Below are 22098 nucleotides of genomic sequence, written 5' to 3' on the forward strand. Positions count from 1 at the left end.
AAAAAAAAAAGTAATAGAAGACAAAAGAGACTTCAGGAAACAGCTGTAATATTGCAGTCCAAAGATTAAATAAGCATCTTACATAGAGTTTGTCATGTTCCATTGGTTTTAGGATTATTTCTTATATATATATATATACGAGCATAAATAACAGGTTTACATGACAGATCATCAGCAACTATAGTTCCAGTAGAGGCAGCATTCTGGATATAGTATTTTCTTGCTTTCTTATCTAGCATTCTGTGATGCTGCACATGCAGGCAAATTTTCTCAAGGCCCTACAGTTGCAATCTTAACAGCCGTAAGTTTGTTGGAAACTTTGGTAAGGAAACAAAAACTAAACTAGAGGAGGCTCTAGAGAAGTTTCATAGCACACAGTTCTTCAATGTGGCCATCCTTCTCTATGGAAGATCAAGGCTCTAGCTTTCAGGATTTCAGAATGGGAGGAAATAGTGAGGAAGACAGAGGCCAAGAGCCCTACTTCATCCTCCAGTGTCTGCATGCCTCACTGCTTAAGTGCTGAAAGATTATTCAATATATTACTGACACGCTGGGCAAATACTGCACAAATTCTCCAACCAAATAGTTAAAGAACAAGAAATTCTGCTCATTCCTTTGCCTCACTATCTGTGCTCCTAGCTGTGACTATCAAAGAACACTCTTCCCAATTTCTAATTTTATACATGCAGGAACATATCTGCACTTGAGACAAACTCAAGAGGAAGGTTAGAAGAGTTCATCCAGGTCAAATATGGAGAGATACTAAATACAAGAGCATTATTATAATTAAAAGTATAAGAAAAGATAATGCTATACAGGAATAGACTTTTATTTAAAAATCATAGATGTATACAATGTACATCATGCATAACATTAATCAGAATGATTTGTCCATCACTCATTTTATATATACATATTATCTTTACTGTTATTTAATTCTCTCTCCCATCGCACTGGGAGGAGGGGAGGTGAGCAAAAGGCTGTGTGGTGTTTACATGCATGCCAGGTTAAACCACAACACAAATCAAACAGAATAAAAAGATAGAAATCAAATTCTGATAGGTGTAGGGTGCTGCTTTGTCATTTAAATTGTGATCCATTTCATACAGGTTTAATACTTACAAACATTCCGCAAAATGTCTGAATTTCAGATACATTATTTGAGGGGGGAAAAAAAACAGCTTAGATGTTCTAATTGCATCTTCATTTATTCCTCTCAGTAGCAAAACAGAAAACACGTACACATTCTCTTGAGGAATCATAATTCAATTAGTAGTGCTGGCAGTTGTGGGGGGAAAAATGCAAGCTGAATTGTTCTCTAACCTCAAGCAACAACAGGAAATGTTCACATGGAAGGACAGGTGATACTGGGAAACACTGTCACCAAAAATAACTGGAGATGCAGAAAAGGCAACAGAAAGCAGAATCCACATTAGCTTACATTTTCAAAGGCAATTAAAGTGCCTAAGGAGGAATAGGCTACATACACTTTATTTAACTACTGAAGATACCAAAAAAAAACCCAAACCAAAACAAAAAAAAAAAACCACCACGTTTAAAGCATGCTACATTGGACATCTAAAGAGGGAAGAAATACAAATGTTTCTTCTCTTGGAAAATTTAAGTTGGGATTCCAGGCCAGTGGGAAAGAATTAGAATAAGAATTAGAATATGTAGTAAAGATAGATGATGAGGGGAAAAATTGAGAAGCAGGAATCATTTGTGTTTTACTGAGCTCATGTGGTACCTCCAAAGGACATTGGGAAGGCCAAGCAACTTGAAACAAAACAATACTGAAGTCCCTGCTACAGGCTCTCTCCACACGTCAGTACTGAAGGACAGAAATAACAGTTAAACCTCAAGCACTTTGCATTCTCATTCTTAACTGCTTTTACATGACTGCTGTTTGATCATACCACAACATTCAAAAATATTAAGGAAGATAGGTAGGGTGATGCCTTGAAGTACAATGAAATAATACTTTGAACAGTTATCTTTATGATTGTCATTACTGAATCATGGCCCATGCAGGCGTGATTCTTGAAGCACACTTAAGCGTGCTTCATGGTGTATGTTGGGAAGGCTCCCACTCAGCTGTACAGCTTCATGGACACATGGCTTTTATTTTTTTCCTCATGAAAGGGAAAATGAAATATACAGTAAAAGTAGCCAAAGAAAGCTCAGCTCTTTCTAAATGCTGTGTGCAAAAAGCTTAAAAAGTTATCAACTCTGCAACCTTCCCTTGCCCTGGTTCCCCCACCTACTATCTGAATTTACTTGATAAATCATCCCTGTGGGGTTGATTGACCATTTCCCCTGAGAAAGAGCAACTAAATTTCCCTGAGTAGTAAATTTCCTTTCTTTTTTAATCTTTCATACTGACTGAAAAAGAATGGCCATCTCAGTTTTATATTTATACTTGGTCTTTTCCGTCTTTATTAATGCATTCAGAAAATTCAAGTACATCTGATATACTGTGACAACTTCGTGTTATTATTGTCTCTCCATTTATGAAAAACAAAATTGTTATTCAAGGAATTAATACCAATATCCATCAAGGCAAACAAAAGCAAGCCTCACCAGCTACAAACGAGGCAGATGACAATCAGAGTTGAATGGCAAGGCTCTAATCAAGAACTGAGTGAAATAATCAGAAAGAACCAAGGATTTACTGAACTTGAGGTCTACTGGAAGAATATGGCAGATGTGTAGTTAACTATGTCAGTTCACACAGCAAGGAAGTGCACCAATTCCATCGCTGCTTACTCCTTTTCTGCTCACCTGTTGAATTCTCCTGTGTGCAGCTGGTATCTCCAAACGCTGGCTGAAAACTCCTCCTTTTCTCTCAGATACCTGGTCAGTCTTGCTTGGGATATTTAGAAGGCATTTTCTCCACTTCAAATGGAATGAAATTCAGGAGAATCCTCGCTTACCAACCAAACCAAAGCACTTAACAAAGAGATCAAGACATCTAAACTTTAGAAAAGAAGTCCTCCCATTCTACTGTCACACTTACATGTTCAGAATGTGACATAACTTGAAGTACTACAGTCCCAGTAATGTTGAACTCCTGAGGACTTCTCCACAGAGTTCTGATTTCAGGTTCCCTTCTAGGTATTCAAAATGTTCCATTATTTGATCTGCATACGTTCAGTTTCAGGCTCTTTCTTGCTTTCATGAGATGTCACAAATTACATTTAAAAATCATTCTCAATAACAAATTTAAAAGTATTAACGACAATATTTGACAGAGGAACATACAGCCACTACTGTTTACCATACACAATTAGCACAAAGTCAGTCTTAAACAGCCCATCAAAGTACTCAGTAAGAAGCAAAGATCATTCCTCACAATTCTAACCACAGAGTGAAGCATTCTAAGGGCAACATCAAGAAGGCGGGAGAGAAAACACAGTTTCAGCTGAAATCAGTTATGAAAGAGCAAGATTTCAAAAGAAAACGATGCCTAAAATCAAGAAGTTATCATCAGCATCTGCTTAAAGAACTGGCCTGAAATAGTGAACACCGTTACAGAAAATTAAAACAGGTAATAGAAAGATACTTAAACATCCGATGGTAGCTGGTGAATTAAATTATCATCCGAGATCTTTTCTAGTAGTAATTGATACCATCCAGTTTTCTCATCAATTCCTCTAAAACAGCCTAAGGAGACCAACTCAGAAATGTCAAGAAGTGACCCCTGGATAAATCCAGTCCACTTTTTCAAGCAAGATTTCATTTAAAGCCTTACTCTGAGACAGCATTTCTGACATCAGAGAGCACCAAAACTCTTCTCCTGCCTTTGATGCTCCCTATTGTACCTTCTCATTTTAATGCTTGGTTCCACAACTTGCCATCACTCGATAAAAATCAATATGAATTTATATTGGCAGAAACTGGCCGAATATTGCGCAAAGTGAAGAGTCATAATAGCTGGGCTAAGTGTGAAGTTCTCTATAATCAGGCCATAATAAAATCACTGTTCTCCCTTCCCTCCACCACCCCCCAAATATATTGCAGAAGTTGTTCTTTAACCAAAAATATTTCTCTTCTGCTTAAAAATTATTTAATTTTTAAAGATTTGCTCATTTTTAAGGAGTCTTACAGCCTTAAGACATAAATGGAAAAGAGAAATCAGTACAGTATTGAATTCTTTCTGAACGCTCCTGCTTTGTTTACACTTCTTAATTTATCTTCATCTCTGACTAGATGGATGGGAACGTCACAAGCTATCTATAACAAGCATTTTAAGCCTTCTAAAAAGCGGCTGCCTTCAAACAGGATTTTAAAGGGTATTCACTGAACTCTGCTCAGTTCCAACAGGCTGATACTGCAAGCTACTGAATTACCTACTGATCCTTCCTGAACCAACGCAAGCTGAAGGTTCAAAGACCATCTCAAGACCTTGTCCAATATATTCAGTGTGAGAATATAAGACAACAGTCTATCACAGCAAAAAAGTCCACCTAGCATCGTAGTTTTGCACCAACTAGAAATAAGATGCTAATTTGTACATCTCAAAGCTATGGATGATCAATAATAAAAAGCCATACTCCAATCAATCCTTTAAAAACTGGTCTCAGGTGCTTCCAGCCATGGGCCTAAATATAACCTATGGCACTCCAAGCCCACCATTACTCAACAGTACAATTTGAGGATTTTTCTATTAGCTTTTGAATGCTATCGCTATGGGCACAGGGCAGACATTTCTCTGTTTCTTTCTACAAAGGACCCATATGCTTTGCGACTCCCCTTCCAATAAACTATTCTCCATACTAATATACGTTGAAAGAAGAGCTTTGGTAGAGGTAGAATCTCTTTCCCCCTTCCGCCCCTCCCCCCCACCAGCCCTTCTAGTTTGTGCATGTCTCTGAACAGCACGATGGTATCTTTGGGCTTTTCAGCACATCTCAAAAAGTGTTTGGACAATGTTCTCAGAAAAATGGTTTGATTATTGGGCAGTCCCTTACAACTCAGGATATTCAAGGATTCTATGAAACTGATGATGCTATCAGTTTATTTCTTAAATACAAGAGTACTCGTTATGAATTCAAAAAGAAGAATTGAAGTCAAAAAGAGTTTTCCCTTCATAAAAATTTAGGATTATTCCACTCCTGCAGGTCCTTCTGCATGAATTAAGCCAGCCAAGATCAAACATACTGAAGCTTAAAGCTGCAACTTTATAAACCTATTCTTAAAGTCTCAACTGAATTAGAACCATCAGTGAACGGATACTGTACAGATCTAGATCAGAAACAACCCCACCATTCCCACACATACATTATGCTGTTCACTATTCCTCAAAGATGCCATTGTCTCAAAACATTTACTTCTTTATCAGCTACAATTTATACAACAAAATTTGCTAAAGATCTCCATTTGCATCTGACCTATTTGCAGAACTCTAGTCACACCATCAGCAAATATTTTGTTTATTCATGTTGTACATTTGAAACTTAGCAATGTTATCATTTTACGTGCAATTGCCCTAGGATGCCTTGCTTCTACAGGTAGTATGAGGAAGTTATTGTTACAGTATGAAAGGTACCGTTTGAGCTGTAAAATTCATTGTCGTTACTGTCTCGATTCTACACAGAGATAGAAAAAACTATGGTTTCTGTGGTGCCTTTTTGGGAAGTGGGATCAGGTATAAGAAATATTTTTTTCATGCAAAGGTAGCTTCTTACATTAAATATTAATAGCACAGCAACCAAGAAGTCCATGTGTGTGTATGCATGGCATTGGGATATTTGTTCAGAACTTAAATCAGCAGTTGCCCTTCTCCATCTTCCTCTAAAGCTAAGGAAAATTGCTTTTGTCAATAAAACAGGGATTTCATATTGCTTTTGCAGAAGGAAACATTTTAACATAGGCAGCAGATCTCTCCATAAGAGCAACGATAAATCTCTGCTACCTGCAAGCAATAATTACTACAGCTTAACTTTTAAGATTCTTTTATGATAAAAAACTGAGCAAAGACACATTATTATACTCTACAGACTTGTCCTGTATTTCTCTTCAAATAAACAATTTACCCAAGTGCTTGGTAGCCAGCCACTGCTACAAAGACAACAAACAGTAAAATTAAGTTATCTGCAGCTCCCTGAGGTTATACCAGAATCCCTTTTGTGCTCGGCTCACACATCACAGGATAGCTGTTACCTACACAAGTAGTATATTTACTTCTAATAAAAAACTGAGAAGGAAAGCACCATGCCTGTGTTGGAGAGCCACAGCTGAGCTAGTAAGAGTGGCTGCAGTTCAAACCAAATCATAGTATCCTCTTTTCATCATCTTCCTTCTCAAAATAGAGCACCAGCTGCAGGGCTGGGATGAGGTAGAGAACAAGATCCACTTTATATATCACAATAAACAGTGGAAATGAGGGGGGTGGGAAGGGATAAGAAAAAGAAGAAAGGGTTTTGCTCACTGAACAAAAGGGGCACACTCATCTATCCCAGCATCGTTTTTGCAAGCTCCACTGTAGCTGAGCACTGGAATGCAAGTCCTTTATCTTACTTGCTCCTTCTTTCCCTCTTATAAATAGGAGGAGGAGAAATGACTCTTTTCTCCCCTCTTCAAGGGAGAATTTCCTGTCTCCTGAAACAGAACTCAGAGGCCCCATCCCTGTTCCCACATCTCCTTCTCTCTCTGCTGCAGCTTGGAAAGACCTATAGCTGCCTGAAGTGTTTTCCTTGGGCTCTGCTTTCCTGAGCTCAGAAACGCTGCTGGAATATATTAGTCACCCACCAAGAAGGCTAACGCCACTGCTTGATGTTCCAGGCCACGCAGCATGCGAGGACAACCTGTATTATCCAAGCCCATAACAGCAGGTAATCTATATCACTGAGCAACCTCAACTATATTAAAAGGAAAGAGTAACTTCAAGGAGGACAAACTGAGGTCAGAAAACATAGGGAGAAACCAGACAGAAACAGGAGAAACCAAAATAGAGCAAGTCTTTTCTTTGGTTTAACAACATACAAGAGCTCTTTCTGTTTTCAGACTTCTCATGACAGTGGTTTGTTCAAACTGCCTTCTGTCACCTGCCATGCAGCACTTTCAATTCATTCCCATCTTAAATTTCACCAATTACACATAAATTCTCCACTCCTCATCCTTCAAGTTCAATGGCATATGTTCTTTCCCTCTGATGTTTATCCTCTCCTAATTAAATCTGTTCTTTTTAATCTCCCTGAGAAAAAGCATTTTAACAGCAGCAGCACTGCTGTTACCATACTGGTTACACACCACAAGTTTTTTTTCCATTTAACAGCACGCTACAAGCTCTGCAATGCGTGGAGTGTCTGTGGTTTTGTCTTTGTAGTTGGCCACATGCAACAGCTATTCCTCAGGTACTGCTCCCAAACACCATAAAAACAAATGCCATCAACAGAGAGCTCTCAAACATTGTATTCAAATCAGCCTCTAATGTGCTGGCACTAGAGTGTCTCTGAGAAAACACCTCTATTTGCTTGTACCATACTTGACAAAGGGAGATACTTCCGATTAAAAATGACATGGAGTGATGGAATCAAACCCAAACTGGGGAATTTGGCTATATCTAAGCAGCCCAGAACAAACTGTCTAACTTGCCAGAAGCATTTTCCTACTGCATTCTTAACGCAGAACAAAGAGAAACAGCCCTCAATGCAAACTGCCTTGGAAAAAAAAAGAAGTTATGACAAAATGTTTAAATCTCCTTAGAATACGATAGTTCACTTTGCTAAGCAAAACATGGCAGCTTAATCCAAATTAGGTTTGTGCGGTGAGGAAGGAGAGAAAGAAAGGAACTGAAGCATCAGAAAACAAAAACAAAAACAAAAAAGGACAAAAAAAAGAAAACATAACACCATATCTAGAATGGTGCTCCTTTTTATTCATCTTAAATTAAAATAATACAACATATAAATTCAATTAGCAACCTGAATCCATTATTTACATGCAGATATTATCAATATTTGACTTGCTGTCACTTCTGTATGTCTACTTGGCCTTACTTCCACTCTTCCTTAGTTTACATCTTCTCTGGAAAGATCTCTGGATAACAGACATAGAGAGGACTGGTTTTAGCCCTGAAACAATTTAGGTTCCCATAAAACAAATCCTTTACATCAGTTAGATGCTGTCCTGGATATCCTGCTTATCTATTATCCTCTAAATACCAAAGGCTTTGTGAAGGAGATGACAGAAGTTCACGGCTAGGGCTTATCTCTAAAGTCAGTTTCAGATGCCAGTTCAAGGTCTTGACTTTAATCTTCAAAGCAATTAACAGATGAGCCTCTGCTGCACTGGAGACCAAATTGCTATCTATAAATTTCCTAAACAGTTTTGCTTCTTTGGGATGATGCTGATCACAAAGCCCAGACAAAGCTACATGAGAGCTGGAGCAAAGCATTTTCTGTCACAGCAATCTGGCTGCAAAACAAGTCTCCATCAGAGAATTCAGAGCTTCACCCTCCCTTCTGAACAGCCTTAAGCCTATTCCTAAAAAGAGTGAAAGAAAAAGCCTCTCAACTTAGCAGTGGCAGACACCAGTAGCTCTCCCCAGCTACACGAAAATATTTTCCCAACCCTATCTCCAAATTAATTAGCAAAAAAAAAAAAACACATTGTGAATTTTTATTCAAAAGGGATAAGAGATTTCTAAGGCATTCAGAAGAGTATTAGCTATTGCTTTCACTGCAAAAGAGGACAGAAGCTGAAATCTCATCTAGCCAGATTTGTATGTTATATGCTAATGTGAGCATTTTCCTTTCTGTTAGCCTTGCAACCTATAGTTTGGAAAACACTATGCTGAGAACTAGCTCCATAAAACACATATATTGTAACTAAATTTCCTCTTCAAAACAGACTCAAACTACCTCAGCAAGAATAATACATCACTTAATAGCACTCTCCCTTTACCTCAAACACATCTTCCTCCCTTATGCAAAAATGCACATATACTAGATGAATTAATAAGAAAGGAATAACTGTCTTTAAATGTGAGGTTCTGTCCTTTGTGGTGCCTGTTCTTGTATGGAGTACAGGGAACATCCAGACACCTGCAGTCACTGAAAAAGCTGCTTAAATTATAATCACTGACAGTGGGTAGCTGAGTGCACATGCAGGGTTACAGTCTGAAACTGAACTCCCAAACTCCCAAGCTGCCCCTCCCCTCACACAGCTCCATGCCATTCCCTGGGGCCATGTTGCTGTCACAGAGAGCAGAGCTCAGGGCTACCCATCTGCTCCGTGTGAGGAGCTGTAGCCATCCTTCTTAGATTGTGGTGCCCAAACCAGCACCCAGTGCTGGAGGTGAGGCTGCACAGCACAGAGCACAGCAGGACAACCCCTTCCCTTGCCCAGCTGTCAGAGTGGATGGACCTGATGCACCGTGTCCAGGTACAGTTGGCACAATACTGACTGAGATTCAACTTGCCATCAACCAGAACCCCCAGATCCTTTTCTTTAGGGCAGCTCCCCTAATTTGTGTGTACATCCTGGGCTGCCCCACTCTGGGACAGAATTTGGCACTTGCTCTTGTTCAACTTCATGCACTTGGTAACTGCCCAGCCTTTACATATGTCAAGATCCCTCTGCAAGGACTCTATGCCCTTGAGGGAGTAAAAAGCTCCTCCAATTTAGTGGTGTCCTAAGACTTAGCATACACTCAAGTCCTGCATACACCAACTCCAGACCAAGTCTTTCCCTGACAGATGAAGCCCTTGCTCCTGCAGAGAGGAGTGTGATTTGACAGGCTTAAAGAACATCACCGATTTTATGAGCTTGCTTTCTAAATTCAAATAATATCAAATAAAAGCACAGGAACCAAAGACAGGTTGTTAATACTATCAGCAGAATGTATTTACTGTCTTCTCCTAGTTGGACCAAAAGGCTCTGGGAGATTGCTGATATGGTAGAGCACCACCTGGACATACAGCTACTGCCCTGCAGAAGCCACACTATTGAAACCACGGAGCACTTCCAGGAAGTGGTTACAAACTGGGAAGAGATTGCTATTTTCTTTTGTTAATGTTGCTTGGGAAACTGATTTCTTCCCAGCCCCATCTGGAGAACCAAAGGGACACCAGGGAGGCCAGAAGTGAGCTATTCAAGGACCACACAGGGAAGGGGAAGCAATATCTAGGAGACAAGTGATCCCCTTTAAATACAGCTCTCTTTGCTTCTCTACTCTTGTTTAAACACCTGTGGCTCCGTGCAGGTCAACAAGAAGTGCTGGTGGGATGAAGTTTCAAGGAAAAAAGCTTTGGTAACAGAAGAAAGGAGGATGTTAGTCGATGTTCTGATCTTTATATCTTTCTCTGACTGTTTCTGGGTATTTTAGAAGTTGCACTGCTGAATTGTAGAAATAGAGATAAAATAGATTTGAGTTATATCCCAATTTGAATGCATGGAAAAGAAAGATAAATCAGGATATGATGAGTCTATTTATTACAATATATTTGCAACATATCTTGTTTGACTTAACCTAAGCTCTGGGATTAATCTGACCAACAGACCTTCTCACTACCCATCTTTGCCTCCAGCAATTAAGCCTTACTTCCTGTATTTCACTGTTTTTCAGTTCCAAACAGATAGCAACCAACTCTTCTCCTTTGCATTTTTCACTCACTCTTCTACTCTCACCCATGCTTCATGAGAGATGAATTCCAGCTTCCCAAACACTGCCAGCAAGGGGTTGCCCTGAGGAAATGAAAGATGGCTGCCCCTGCCCTGCAGAGAGACCTGAACAAGAGCCACCTGAGGAGCAGATCAGGTGCCAAGACCACGCAGGGAGCAGCTGTTCAGCAAGCCTGCTGGCAGTACCAATGGAAAAAGGCAGAGACAGCAGCAACTGTGGGGACCCTGCCACTCAAGCATCCTCAGAAAGCCACCAGCCGAACCAGTGCTGTTCCACCCCTGTCAGATCTGCTGTAGCAGCACAGAGAGCTGGGCCCTCCTCACTTCATCCCTTGCAGTAGCCATGCTAGCAGCAGCCATGCTGGTGCCACCTGACGGGAAGCCCCGTCCTGCCCCTGTGGGACCTGCAGCTCTCACCAGGCACATGCAGGGGATGGGCCGGCTCCCCAGGTAGAATCCACTGCAGACAGCAGCATCAGTAACAAGTTCATAATTTTAGAGGTTATAGATAGTTCTGGAAAGATGTTTGAGTAATGAACCTTCTCCACTATAAGATACTTTCATTTATTTATCTAACTATTTAATAGTTCGGGGAATAAACTGTTTGAACAACTAACCTTTTCAGTTGTCATGTCCTTTTAGTCGTTCTTTCACTTATTTAGTAGTGAAATCTCAGAATTTTGTCTCTCAAAAGGAAGTAGAAGCAATGGTTCTAATATCAATTTAAGGGTTGTATGGGAACTGTTGAGTCAGCCTAAATCGATCACCTGAGGCAATGACTGGGGCAGCTGTGGGAGCAAAGGTGAAGGCAATTCAGCTGTGTGACCAGAAGGGGTTGGAGCCTGGCTACAACTCCCCTAAACTCCATTTAACAGCTATCTGCCACTAGGGAAGGATCTCTCTCTGGAGATGGCTTGCTTTGGAGTTTCCCTGCAATCCTAGGTGAGCATTTTCATTTATTTTTTATTATCTCTTTCCACCATGATAATCTTTCTAGTTATACGATCTATAAAATACTAGCCTAACCACACCACTCCGTATATTTGGTGATTGTGCATTGGTTTTCTGTAAAAATCAAACTCAAGATCCTTTAGTTGTTCAAATATACAAATAAATAATAACAAAATACTAACCGTAGATTTCAAGAGACAGCTTCCCTTATAAAGTCTTTTAAGTGGCACTTCCTGATTCATACTGCTATCAATCATGAGTTGTACTATGGTAGTGCTGATCCTGCCCTGTAGGAATGCTTTCAGTATACTATTAAGCCTGAAGATCACGTTAGAGGTGCAATAAATTGCCAAAATATGAACATTATCTTATTGACAAGCAAACACATGGCAACTTGTTTGGTATCAAGTTAGTTCAAATTTTATCTTTGCTTTGGAGCTCACCTAGGAGAACAATTCACAAATAAGTTCATGAAAAAATTAGTTTCAGAAAAATACCCTACTGAAATAATAATTTATAATACACCACACCTAAAGCATGATATCTTTTCACCTCATGCAGGCTTGCAGTCTTGATAGCAGTCAGATAGGCATTTAAGCAGGTGCCTGGAACACAGTTTATCTGGACAAGTTTGGAGCTGGGATTTGACCAGAACATTATAAAATCCAATTTAATACAATTTCTCATGTCACCACCATGCCCATAAGCAAAAGCAACAATATCACCAGCTTTGTGTCCTTTTGCTTCCTTCCTAGGGTGTCTGGCAGCTAGCCCCTTGCATCCTTACTACCCAGCTTCTTGGTTGTGGCTTTGGAGAAACCATACATTTCATACATCACTCTGGGAAATAAACTACATCCAGAAATGTCATCTAAAAGCTGAGGGTTTAACTACTGCCTTTAAGTGTCCTTATTCCACAGCTAAAAATGTCTTAATGAAAACAAAAAGTTACTGTATTAAAAATACATTTTCTTCAAAAGAAGAGGGAATTGAGATGCCATCTGCACTACTTCTGGCTGCCATTCAGCTCCTTAAAATGAATGCCAAATTAACAGCAGCACTTCCCCCTCCCTGCTTCCTTTTCCATCTCATAGCTTGCTTTATGGTTCATCCAGAATCCTTGGGAAAACAAAGAATATCACCTCTGCCAAAACTTGAGCAGGGTTTGTTTTTTTTTCTATGCTTATTCTCTATGTCTGTTACAGCTTCCCCATGATGTTCCCAAGGTCTTGACTTCCTTGCAAGCATGTCATTGGCTAGAGCAGTTTGTGCAGAAATTCCTGCTGGATTCTGCTATAATGCTGCTTGCAGTTTCTGGTCTCAGGCATAATTGTTTGGTGATTGGGCATCTCCTGACAATGGTCTCCATGCATTTGCCTCACCTCCAGGATCTTCCCTCACTTCCTAGATATGTCTCAGTCAAGATCTTCATGTTCTCTCTGGGCCTCTTTTTTCTCTCTGGAAGCCATCTCTCAGCACCAGCTCTTCTTTCTAGAAACCAGGTCTCCATCTTCTCCAGCCCTGATAGTCTGTGTGCAGAAACAGAATACACAGTGAGCTTATTAACTGGCTGGTGTATCTCACTGTTTTATTAGTTCAAGGATTCAGGATGTGTTACTTGCATTTGGTCCAGGTGTTATCACATTTCCAAGCAGTGGTATCAGAACCAAAAGATTCTTTAGAGCTGGAAAGAGGAAGAAATCCTACCAACAGTCCAGACTGAAGTACAACACAGTCACAAGAGACTGGTATTGGCCTGGGAGGATGTTCCACCACTTGGCAAAGCCTTGCTTCTATCAGTTTCCATGTTCAGTATCCCAAGCTACAACATTTTGACTAGCACCAGTTCTGTCCATTTGTGATTACTGCAGTCTAGAGCAGGAACAAACCAAGCACAGCATGAGCTTGTAAAACCCATCAATCCCAAGCACCAACTCAGTGGTATCTTCTAATACAACCGAATTAGTTCTATCTGCAAGCACAGAGGTATAAATTTCAAGTTGCCATCTCCCTTTCTTTAAGTGAAAGAAGCCTCCAAGGAGCAATGAAGCCCTCAAATAAACAAAGGCTGAAACACAAACATCATTTAACAGCTTGTTTTGCTGCATGCCTCATGGACTAGCACAGTTCCTGGTGACATAGTTATCTATCACCCATGGTTGTTACAGTACTTCACAAAAAAACCAGCTCTTACACAGACTCAAAGAATGTAAGATGCCATTCAACATTATCAGCATTTCAGGTCAGTTACATATTAACAATTCATATGTAAAATGACCATACTTCTCCTCATTACACTCTTTCTTGATAGTTTTGGCTAAAGTTTAGTGTGGAGGCACTCGGGCACAGAGAGTGGGATATTTTTAAGTTCTATGAACATTCCTTTTATTTGACAGTGTGTCGCTGCAGCTGACTAGTAACACTTCAGCCATGCATACGCATGTTGTGCATTCAAGACATTTGACTTGGTTAAGCTTACAGAAAGGCTGGTGTTGTAGGTGCTTGTAGTTAAAAGCTATCCACAAAACACAAGCTGGTAAATTGGGTACAACCCTTCTCTACAAACGATGCAGAAGGGGCACAGCTGAAGAGTGATGGAATCCGTAAGAGAGACAGACTGTGGTTTGACTCGATTGTCTCCTGGATTTCATAAGTCTTCATCTTATTTTCCATATTCCATTCCATACCTACACCCTCTTAGGCAGTCACACCCCAGTATCTCTCTCCTATTTTTAAACACAGTTGTGAAAAATATCTTAGTCAGCCTACACTCAGAAGGAAAAAAAAACATGAATGAATAACCTACCATACAGCTTGAGAATTTCAGTGCTACTTGGCAGTCACATATACAGATGGAATAAGAGCTTCTTTAAGTCCCTGTTTACATTATCTAGCAAGAACTCTGATAACTCAAACATCAGAGCACTCACATCATAGAATTCCTGTTCTAGACAAAGCTATATTAACTGTTGGAGTATGAAAATTCTGAATAAAAAAAAATAAATACAATAAAACCCAACAGTTTTCACCCCTGGGAACACATGAAATTGCAGTTCTGAACAGAATACTGTGCTGAACTTCCAGAAGTACTACATCACAACCTCCAATTATTTCTTCTGCGTTTTGTCGAGATCTTCATTATTTCATGACAAATAAGTAGTACTGTATAATTATATATTACTATTATTGATGCCAGTGTATGGATAATCCATTATTTTCAAAGTCCTCTAGGGTAATTTCTGATTAGTACTCAATTTTCTCTATTAAATGGTTTGACAAAAGAGCATGTAAAATAAAATAAAATGTTCCTATACTCATAGCAGCAGACATGTGAAATACTGAAGCTGAAATATACCTCTTAAAAATTATTTTTATGAGTTCACTAATTTTTCTGTGGGAAGTTTTAGATTGTTTAAATTTTTTTTTCCCTCACTCCTTATGAAAAGGAATAAAATTGGGTGTTAAAAATAAGTTCTAACTCTTGATGTCCACACATGCTTCAGCAAGGTTAATACCTAAATAGCTCTGACAGCTGTATTAATGAGCCAGCAAGCAAGCAAAGCCAGGACACAGCCACAGTGCACACAAGTGAGCCTTCTCAGTGGGCACTGATCCCCACTATGCAGGAGGGATTCTGACAACACAAGGCCTAAGAGGAAGACACCAGCTCCACATTTGCCCACACATTGCAAGATCTCCCCTCCTTCCAGCCACCTTCTACTATAAGCATTATTCATTAAAAAGTGAGGAACAAAGAGAAGAAGGGGAAAAAAACAAAACCATAAAAGAGAGTGCAGTTAATATCTTCAGTTGAAGCCATTCTGCTTGCTTTGTGCTGCATTACCTCAGCATGAACCAAAAATCCTGCCTCTCCCTGGCCCATTCTCTGCAAATGAGGCACAAAACCCAGAGGTGGTTAATGAATATGCTGCTTTTTTTTTTTTCCCCAGAATCAGCACAATGTTGCTTGGCACAGGTGCACTTTAACAATGATAAATCTGGAAAGTTCACATTGATTAATTACTCTGATTTTCACATTCACCCATCTTACACAAAGAAAAGGCAAATCAAGCTGTTGGAAGCATCTCTCTCCCCACCTCCCTGATATTTTATGCTACCTTTTTCTCTCTCTCTCTTTTTTTTTTTTTTTTTTTAAAGAAACAAACAAAATCCCGTTTCTCAGCATCTATTTTTAGCTGTAGCATTTTGGAACATACAAGCAGAATCGGATTCTCTTAAAACATTGTTCTGAAAGCAGAAAAGAAGAATTTAGGAAAGCTTCTAGAACAGTTAACAAGTTTAACAGTCATTTCTTTATGTATGGTGAACATGCCACCAGCCCACTCTCAGAATATCCATGCACTTTCCACCCGATAAAGACAAGTATTGCCAACTTTCCTAATTGTATGTATAGAACCAGGGACTTTTCAGGTATCACATCAACAAACAGCTTGAGGAGTGATTGCTAGATACACTACATGAAAGCAACACCCTTTTCAGAAGTAAAAGGGCTTCTGATGTTTCTTCAAAGGGATCAGATTCAAATGAGCTCCACAACAGTCCTGATCCACCACCAGATCCTCCCCTACAAAATGCTCTGCACCATTCCACTTGTTTTGATGGTTAAACCACAGCTGCTTAGCATATAAAGAGCAAACTGCACTAGAAGCTACTATGCCCTGCAAAGGCTATCAGAGATCTACCAAATTATTTAGATATTAAAAGTTCCTACCTTCAAAAAGGAGAGTAATTTGATAAATGTTCAGGATGCCTAGAGTTCTAGGAAGAAAAATCTTTGCATAAATAAATAGACCAGTTGCCTAAGGGATACCAAGCGAGTTCAAAACTGTTTCATGCCCTACCATTATTTCCACAAAATAGGACTTCGGGGACTTCGGCAAAGAATTGTTCAAACACGGCTGTCAAAACTTAATCCTGCAAATCCACATCCCACATATCACAGGAGTATAAAAATCTGACCTTTTGATTCAACTGTTAACAACTCCAAGGTCATCTATATCCAGATCTGAAGTGATGCTGTCATCTTCTATGTAACAAGGTAACACTTCTCTCCTGCATGGAGCAAAACATGACAAGAACAACTTGATTACTATTCTCAAGTTCAAAACAAACAGTACACTAGAGAAAGGCATGTAACTAAATAAAAATAATAATAATAAAACAGAAAGCATACTTAACTACTTAACATTACATGCCTCAATTAAGTATCCTTAGTTAACTGTGGTTTTTGCATCCACTGAATCATCTGAGCCAGCCAGCAGCCATCAGTTCAACTAAAGACAGCTGATGAATCTGACAGTATCATTTCTATTAGCATGGATATCCAAGTAGCAGCATCAGAACATCCTTCTTGTAGCACAACTGGTCCAACCTTGTATTTCAGAGGAGTGTATTTTGCTTTCCACATCACCACTACCAGAAGAGAAAGCGAGATAGACAACTACCTGATTTTACAAAATTACAGGAAATAAATGAATTAAATCTCTGAGAGTGCATAGACTGTACAGCCCAGACATTCTGCATTCACTCTAATTAGTTTCTTTGGAGCAGATTGCTTTCAATAAGCTCAAGAAAATTGAGCTTGATTCACTGGAGACAATCTGGGTTCAGTTGTTAACCTTTTAGCCTTTAAATATGGAAGTTTCTTTAAAATCTACAACATTAACAAGTACACTCATCAATAGAAATCAAGGTAGCATCAAGATACGATTTTCTTTTTAATACCAATTCAAAATAGGAAAAAAAAAAAGTTGTATTTTTTTTGTACCAATTAACAAAATCAGAATCTGACTGAACAAGACCAGAGAAGAGGCCTCAAGTATTTATATGCTACAACCATTCCCAAATTTGGATAGAATCAGCAATACTATTAAACAAGTGCAGACTTATCCACATGCCCCAGGGATGCTGCTGGCCAGTACTTAGTGGGGGATGGAGGCAAGACAGACAGACATCCCATTCCTATGCCAGCTGATGTGATTAGGGCTGGCCAGCCTGCCCATTCCTGCAGAGGCTGCATCTGTTCACGAGCGTTCTTGCATTAACAGTCATATTCCTGCTTACCAGCTCCAAGCTCCTTTCTAACTGAGGTAAGCCAAGTCCTGATAATTATCAAGCATGTACAGTTGCCTCAAATGACACTACAAATAGGGCAAATATTCCTGTCACAGAGGTCATAGGGCTGCCAGAATCACAAATAACAATATACAAATAAAGTAAATTGTACTAACAGTTTCAGAATTGTTTGCTTTTGAATCAATTCCATTATAACAACGCGTAAGAAGAAAGAAAGCAAACAGGGAACCAAGAAGTCTTGCTGACTCAGAGGCAGTCAAGTAGGTTTAAGTTTCCCTTTGGGGGAACTAGAATCTTTTGCCTTAGTTCAGAGCAAAAGTATAAAAAGTATCAAACCAAAATTCTAACCTTAATGCAGAAAACTTTATGAAGGAAGTTTAAACTGCATAAAGAAAACAGCAACTTCCTGATGATGCTGAAATTGATTTTGTTCTATATTTGGTGGCTTTCATCCAATAAAATTAAATTGACTTATATTTTCCTCTTCTGTACTCAAAGATTTTAGTCTTTCTAGTCTCCCACAGCCCACTGTGAGCAAAATGAGCTATTAAAATCAATGTTATGGTCATCTATTAGTCAGCTAATAACAGGAGCAAGCAATTATCCAAGGTAAGGAACGTAGCTTATAAAGGAGAAAGTAAAACCTTGCCTACAATTAGATAGTAACAGGCTGCAAAAATATTATTTTACAGATGCCAAGAAATTGAGCTTCACTCTAAAAAAAAGTTAAGCACCTTAATGTTATCCATAGAAGAAAAGCCATTAGTTGCATTACTTACAAGCTTAAAAATGGAAGAAATGTGGAAGGAGCGTTCTCTCTAATAGTGATTAGGTTCATGGGATAACAGGAGGGTTCCTCTGCCACTTTTTCTATCCTCCAATAATTCACAGTTCTAATGTTTTTCTAGCTGTATGGTAGAAGTATTCACCTCATTAATCCAGCAGGAAACTAACGCAATAAATGCAACGACTGGTGTTCTTCTCTGCCAGTGAGCTCAGTTAGTTTATTACAGGGTCAGAAAAGCTCAAGAGATAGTGCAAGGAATATGCAAGCTCAACCACAGCAGGATCCACAAGATGAGTGGAAAAGGAGGAACCTCTCTTTAGTAGTCTTCAGCCACTGCATCACCTCTGCCATACTGCCTAACCACACTCCTGCAACTTCAGAGTAAGGATGGTTTCATCTCCAAAAAGTTTAATATCTAGAGAGCACTAAAAATATTTGTGCAGTCCAGCAACAAATCCAGACACTGTGAAGGGACCACAAAATATCTGATTAGAGAAGCACTGCTGAAAATCAAAATAGCCTTCTAACTCCTGAAAATAGCTGTCCTCAGGATCAAATACAATTGCGTGATAATTCAGGTGAAGATAATGTAGGAATTTTTGCCAGCTTGGTAGATGAGCTCTCCAATGGAATCCAAACATATCATAAGTGACAGCTGAAACTGTGTGTTTTCCATACACTTTGTGGTATTATGCTATTCTTTAGGAATGAGGAAATAGCTCACCCTGACATGCAAATAAGCAAGTGCCACACAATGGTGGAAGCAATGAGAAAATGAAGGCAAGTAATTTACAAGTGATTTAAATGGATTAGGAGCAGACTCCTAACATGTAATCACCAAAGCAGATCTCTCTCAATCAAGAGCTGTGACATGAGTCACTTAATCGACACTCTCAAAAGCAAGGAGAGGGGTTTGAAGCAGAACAGTCCTTCACAGGTGCAATGACGTAGTTTTCTCTAAAAAGGATGCTAATATGCAGCTTCAAACAGTAAAGCAGAAACCGACTATAGAAAACAAACAGACCACATTATTTTCAGTCCCTCTTATCATGAACGTACTTCCAAACACACTAGAGAGAGGAAGGGGAGAGAAGGCTCCTATTAACTGACAGCTTGCTCACAGTAAAGTAATAAACAGATACTAGTGATAAAAAATACTTTGGAAAGCAGGAAGAGGACTGATACTGTTTGGAAAACTAGATTTTTATTATTATTATTATTTTTCCTTAAGTGAAAAGCCTGATTTTTGTGTTTTTAAGAACGCCTGCTGCCCTCAGCTACCAGCTAAATACAAACATCATCTCACTCCAACATCATTTTCCAAGCAGGAAGCACCCACATATCAGCAGACATAAGGCAGATTCTTTGGCAATCCGTACAAAGCAGAAACAACAACAACAAAAAAAGAAGAAAACAACCTTGAAATCACCTTTAAAGGTAAGAACTGCCAGTGACATAACGGGAAAATTAACAAAAAATTGAGATATCGTTAACTCATTAAGGTTTGACATTGACCATTTGGCACATCTTGTGCTTTCCTTTGTAAAGTAACTGTTTTCTCAACAACCTAGAAAAAATTGAAGTGGGTGAATGTTACACTGAGATCATCAATTTTCTCTCCTGACTTCTGAGTATTTAGATATGAAAAGCCTATTCTGCACTAATATGAGCTTTCACTTCAGTGCTATACAAGCGCCCAAGAACACTGTCATGACTTAAATGTTATTGTCTCAGAGGAAGTGTCAAAGTCCTTGACCCACTCCAGCCAAAGCATGCTCTCAAGACAGGTAGAGCTGTTAAAATATGAAAGAAACATGTCTGGATCCTCCATACACACTCGTCTATGGCAGTTAAGGATGGAGCAAAGTATTATTTAGTAGCTGGCAATTAGGTCACAGACTCTGCCTCCTGCTGTTTCTCACTATTTACCCTGTCTTAAAAACAAAACAACACATGTATTTTCAAAATACATCCTTCTAAATTTAAGTGAGGTCATCACGCTAGGCCTGCAGGCCTGAGAAAAATAGTGACCCTAGTAATAGTAAGCTACAAGCCCTCATACCAATTTTTTCAACTCTGGTCTACAATGGAAAGTTATGCATCTGTCTATGCCAGCTATCCAGTGTCAAGCATCACTTGACATTCAAAGTGATGCTGTAAAACTAACTGTGCCAACTCCTAAACTATTCCACCTTGAAGATGAACATGATGCAAGTCTGATCACGATCAAGGTGGAAATACATCTAGAAAGCATAAGAAGAACATTATTAGAAATACAAACTTCTTCCTTCTAAGGGAACAACTGGGAAACCCTCAGGATCCCTCTGCATACATCCAAAAGGTAGTTCTGAGTTTTCAGGACATCATTTTTCTGCACAGACTGACAGTGCAGAGCAGTTACAATATGAACAATAAATAATTCATATTTGTTATCCATTTGGCACAAAAACTGCTGTGTGGACATCGTAATGCTTCTGGCTGCACTTACAGACAGAAATGCCCATTCCTTTAGGTAACTTTAAGTGTTCGGCATGTTTGTGGATCACAACATCCAGAGTTAAACATGAAATATCAGAAGTTACTTCTGGGGGACTGAGTCATTCCTCCCACTCCTTCATCACTGCAGGAGTCAGAGGAAGATTTTGGTGGCAAATTGGTGAAATCAGTCAGCTGACTGATGGCACATTCGAGCCTGATGTAGTTGCCTCAACCTCCTGTTCCTGTGGGAGTCACCAGGTGGCACCGTGACACAGGTTTACAGCATCTCTTTTCCAGCACCTGAGTACAAAGCTCTACTGCCCTGCTATGGGATATTACTTCTCCAGAGAGGCTTGTAGCAGGTGGAAGAAAATCTTTCTACTTAAGTTTCCCTAAAACAGATCAACTTTGCAGGTAAAGTTGTCTGTTAAAATGGCTGAGGTTCCTGCAATGTCTGTTTTTACTTCCATCTTATTTTAATAAAAACTGAAAATTCTATTCAGATTTTCCTTCTTAATTCACTTAGACTTAAATGCTAATCATAATTACTGAAAAGCATCATAAGTTGGACCTGACTAAGGGAGCTGTCTGGATACCTTACACAAGATCCAGGCTTGATCCAGGAATGGAAGAACTATTCACTGAGCCAAACTTCATGAAAAATATTATTGAGTAAAGCTCCCAGGTTTTCAAGAGCAATTTACTGACCTACGCTAATGCTGTGGGCTTCGCTGTCCCATCTATCAAGCAAGATCCAGAAACAAGTTTTTGATTATTTCTGACCCCCAACAATTTTTGGCAGGCAACAAGTGACAGAGTAGGAGGTGATTAATACTGGCAGGGGTAGAAAGAGTTGGGTTTCTGTAGGCAATAAATGAATAAATGTCTGAATTAAGAAACTGCTATCCCAGAAGTATGATATTTCAATATGGCATCCAATAACCAGAGAATTATAAAACCTCAGTGAACTGCCATACATTAGATTATGAAACGGGCATCTCCTTCCAAATGCAAATTAGATCTTTTCCTTCAAGAACAAATATCAAAAACAATAAACACGCCTGCATAAGAGTTGGACTCCCCTTCCAAGTCATTCAGTTTGACTTCAGCCATACAAACAAACTTCCTATTCTTTTCAGGGGCAACAATCAATATCGCCT

The 22098-nt window shown here is 39.3% G+C and overlaps 1 long non-coding RNA gene across 1 annotated transcript in view; it reads right to left on the minus strand.

Annotated features, from left to right (window-relative positions):
- Positions 1-811: 811 nt before the first annotated feature.
- Positions 812-22098, minus strand: part of LOC146762074 (uncharacterized) — a 63898-nt gene continuing 42611 nt past the window's right edge. Inside the window, exons 3-4 of the long non-coding RNA XR_014942919.1 lie at positions 16558-16650; positions 812-13106 (exon numbers count right to left, since the gene is read on the minus strand). This is a non-coding gene — a long non-coding RNA (uncharacterized LOC146762074). The remainder of the gene's footprint in view (positions 13107-16557; positions 16651-22098) is intronic.

The sequence above is a fragment of the Coturnix japonica genome, chromosome 2 (assembly GCF_054131305.1).
Source record: "Coturnix japonica strain WE chromosome 2, WE-NBRP24, whole genome shotgun sequence".
Lineage (NCBI taxonomy): Eukaryota > Metazoa > Chordata > Aves > Galliformes > Phasianidae > Coturnix > Coturnix japonica.